The sequence below is a fragment of the Octopus bimaculoides genome, chromosome 1, assembly GCF_001194135.2.
Source record: "Octopus bimaculoides isolate UCB-OBI-ISO-001 chromosome 1, ASM119413v2, whole genome shotgun sequence".
Classification (NCBI taxonomy): domain Eukaryota; kingdom Metazoa; phylum Mollusca; class Cephalopoda; order Octopoda; family Octopodidae; genus Octopus; species Octopus bimaculoides.
Genome location: NC_068981.1, coordinates 175,147,660 through 175,152,719, shown reverse-complemented (window position 1 = coordinate 175,152,719; position 5,060 = coordinate 175,147,660).

The window sequence follows — 5,060 nt, the reverse complement described above, 5'->3', positions numbered from 1 at the left end:
GGCGGGGTGGGAGACAAATACCATATATACAGAGACACGGTCATATAATCTCAAACCACGCACACACATGCATATATACATATATGCATATATGGGTACAGGACGTCACCAACAGTAAACAACATGAAATACAAAAATAAATTAGTTCAATACGCAAACAGCAAGGGAAGCAAATGGAAAACAGGACAAGTAGCACAAAGAACGACCCTTCATCAGTTGTCGGCTGTCTATCTACCCCTCATTTCGAGCACTCACGCCCGCGCGCGCTCATATATGTGCGGCAGGCTTCTTTCAGTTTCCGTCTACCAAATTCACACGTGAAGTTTAATAATAATAATATGTCTCAAAAGTTTCATTTAGTTTCACAGAAAATTGAACAGTCACTTTACAAGAGGTAATCCTCGGTCAAGCACAATGTAATAATAATATACGATGCAACATTAATCCTTAGTTGAATATAGAGTGTTTCCATGCTTATGGAAATCGAAGAGGGTAATTCCAGAAGAGATGTTGGTCAGCTTCTTACCCTTTCTGATTTCCAATTAGAGCCTGGATTTAATGCCTTGCGAACATATGCATGTATATATCTTTTATCCTTTATTTTTTTATTTGTTTCAGTCATTAGATAGTGGCCATGCTGGAGTTCTGCCTTGAATGTTCGGTTAGATGAATCGACACAGGTGTTTCGTTCTGTTTTCCTAATGGGTGCCTAAACTCCCAAATTTTAGTCATTTTTATGATCCAAAACTTGATTCAAAACTACAGAATGGATCTTTATGAAATTTGGAAATTATATTCTATGTATAAGGACTGATGTAATGCAGTATATGCTTGAAAGTGAGAGGGGCATAAAGGAGGCCATAACCCCCGTCAAAATTCATATATTTTTGTTGTTGATAGAATTTTAACCATGGATATTAGACACGAAGTAATATTCCTAGAATTTCAACTTCTTAGGAGTTAGTAAGACCCCTTATTGGGAGCTTAATACCCACAATTTAGTCATTTTTCCTGAGCCAAGACAAATACAATAGTAGTTTTGGAAGCTGTAGAGTCACCTGAGCATACAAGATGATCATTATTTGTCATTCAATGGTACAGCAGTGTAAGAGTTTACTTTGAGATATGCTTAGATTGCGATGTCTACAATGTGGTGCATAAATTGTCAAGTAAAGGAGAGGCATATTTGCTTCCACTGATTCAGTTGCTAAGTGTTATTATGAGTAAAGTTATTTGGTTGCAGACCTCCTTTGAGTATATTTATTATCACTGGGTCAGAGATAGTCGTCAGATGGTAACATTGATTTCAAGGCCTTTCCAGATAAGTGATTGGTCATTCAAAGTGATTTATAGATTGCAAATTTATTCTGATCAGTTACCTATCGGCATGGTGATCATTGCCAAACTCTAGAGGTGACACTGTCATTTCCGCTTGGCCCTCACGTCACACAGTTGTTAATGTTTATTCGAGTCGGTTTACGCCCTTCTAATTGCAATAGATCCGTAATGCATCATACGCCTAAGCTGATCACCTGTATGGTGAGAAATCCTAAACTGGGAAGTGGTAACGACCAGAGTAGGGTAGCTGACTACTCATCGTGATCATTCGTTTTTTGGTTTCCTGTAGTTTCACTCTCTATTACAAACGCAGTGATCATTCATATATTTCCTATTTCAAAGAAATTTGAACAATAGATATAAGACACAAGTTAAAAAAGATTCCCAACAGCTCAACTTCTCTGGTTGGCTTTAAGCCCCCGCCCACTAATAGGGGCCTTAATTCCCACATTTTAGAGGTATATGTGATCCATGTGCTCCATTTTAGAGGAGCAAAGTCCTTTGAATAGGTTTTATAAGATTTGGATCTTGGAATCTGAGCATAAAGACGAGTAGTATGGGATAAATATACCATTCTTAGAATTTTTGTTAGGGTGTGTAAAGAGGGAAAGAAATTTCATTAAACTTCTTAATCTCCAATTTTGATGAAACTCTAATCATAAATATTCCAGTTCATTAGAGAAAATATAAAAGAAAAGTCTAATTCTTCAATTCCATATGACACGGGCAACGCCGGGTATCTCTGCTAGTGTGTGTGTGTGTTTGTATGTTTGTATACACACACACACACACACACACACACACACACACACACACACACATATATATATATATATATATATATATATATAATATATATATATCTTCGTTATAAAGTTCATAAGTCAGAAAAAGAGCATACCTTATAAAAATAGACCAGTTGTTTATTTTTGTATTTGTAAAGTAACGCTTTTAGAGAAATATCATTGGTTTCATATCTAGCGTGAGCTAGACGTGTCTTCAGTTTCTCTAAACGATAACTGTTCTCTAGATGTGAAATCAATGGTATCTCTCTAAAACTGTTACTTTGCACATACAAATATATATATATATACATATATATTAGGAAAAATAATAAGGTACTCAGATATCTGGATGGTTGTACATTTACAGATTTTTATTAATATGTCACATGTTTTATAAATATTAATGCTTGTACATCACCTCCAAACCTTCCAATATATATATAAATATATATATATATATGGATGTGTGTATTTTTCCCTTGTTTATAATTAACACGGAAAAAATAGATAAACAATCATCAGGGTAGCAAAAAATCACACCAGTAATAAGGACGTAACACTCTGTTTGTAAAGGTAGAAACTCCGGTTCGATGTGAAATATTTTGTATAATATATATAAAGAAATAAATGGAGTTAAACGCAGGTGTTATTCAAATTCTTTTACTACCGACACATGTTTCGAAGACAACATTGGTATTATTCCAAAGGAATAAAATGCTGTAAAACAATGTAATCTTTTCATCAGGGAGAGAAAGAAATAACACCTGCGTTTCATTCCACTTTTATATATATATATATATATATATATATATATATATATATATATTGTTATGTCTCAAGCTACTGCTATCTAGCACCTTCGGATGATCTCTACTCAACCGCTACACAACTGCTACTCGACTGCTATTCAACACACCTACCACGGCCAGACTACCTCTATTTATATGTCTTGGGGGATTCTACTTCTTGGCCTGGGGGCGTCGACACAACATATATATATTAGTTTTAATACATAGATTAGTAATTCATAATTTCTCGCTTATTTCACATACCTATTTTTCATTGTCCTAACTAAAGTAATTTTGTATTAGTTTCAGATCACACCAAAATAATAAAAGCTATGATCAAACGAAATTCGCATGTACCTTTAGATATATTTATGCACACTTACAGGCGGACAAACACATTTAGACACACACACACACACACACATACACCCGTGTATGTATCTCTGGTGTGTCCCTGCGTGTAAATGCGTGATTGTTTACACTAGAATACACACCGATCTGAGAAATCTGAATATTTCCCGGTGCTATATAAAAAAAAGATCATTTGCGCTAACGCATCTTATATCTATCTATATACATGGATATAACTATAAACATATTAGTTAGAAATTTTAAGCCTCTCTGTGGTGTTTAAACACGTACGCGCATCTATTCTATGTAAATAAGTGACACGCTCACAGTTGGACCTACCACTCGCAAAAACATACAAACACGGAGAAAGGGAGGTTATGAAGAATACACGTAGCCAAATACTTTCATTCTTTGTTACACAGATACACGCAAGTTTTGCAACGAACCTTAATACAACTGGTTGTCCTATAAACCTGATGTTTGACCTTTATAAACCTTTGTTAGCTTTCAGCATTTGAGAGTTTGTCTCTTGCAAGTTGTTTACTTTCAATCGTGTGCTAATATTTTCCTATAGCGCTAAAAGTAAGTAAAGCATTTTATAAAAGCCAGCATTTAATAATCCATTTGCAGTTTTGATTCATTAGTATTGTATTTTCAACTCTGGATTCATTTACTGAAGGAATTTATGACTAAATGATTGAGCTATCAATACAAATGGTGCCATCTAATATAATGAGACTGTGAAAAATCAGTAATATTTCATTGTAGTTTTAAATTACACGTCGTTTTGTTATTCATTTAATTAGTTCATTTTCTGAAAATGATGGCATTTGATTGATTAACAGGCAAATAAGTTTGGCCTTCATGAAAACAATTTTTGTGTTATATTTTCTTGTTGGAAATTATTTACACTTATCAAACAAAGATGATGCACCAGTATGTCTAGGACTATAATAGTCCAGATAATTTGCTAGATTTAAGACCGTATATTAATTAAGATAAGACGTCTGGATCTCGGGATATGGATTCCAACAATATTTTTAATAGTTTTCTTGCTCATGCTCTATTTTGAAAACCAAATATTATTAAGTTCCCCTGACTAATGCGAAATTGTCTTTGTCGTCTTCATATAAATATTGCTAACCAGGGAATTGCATTCAAAGGTGGAATTTTAGAAAATTCGAAGCTATTTAAATTTAATTAATAACAAACGCAGGAACATGCACAGTCACACACACTCTCTCACACACGCATCAGCACACATAAACATATGCATGATCATACACACATACACACATACATACACGCGCATACGAACACACAGCAATGCATAGACGCGCATATTAGTACGATTATTAACAGAGAAGTTTAGCAGAATTACTGAGGACTTACAGTTTCGTACCAAAGTGATTGCCAAAATGGCAATTAGAAAACAGTGCAAACAAAAATCAAGCTTAGGAATTTATAAAAATACAGTTACTACTGTCTGATTACAGTGCTTGAATCTGAAAACACTATGACATAATATGATAGCAATATTAAAACAGAGTCTGTATTTGTAAAAGTACATGTAGATCGCGCACTTGTGACCACAAACTATCTTACAAAGACGATACATCAATGAATAAATGATTGATAAGTCTTCTTAACTAAAGTATTTCATACGCCATCAATTACAAACTTGTGACAATATATCGTCATGCATGATGTCAAGTAGACATGAACTTGATATGGACCTACACATACACACACACGTATATATATATATATATATATATATATATATATATATATATAT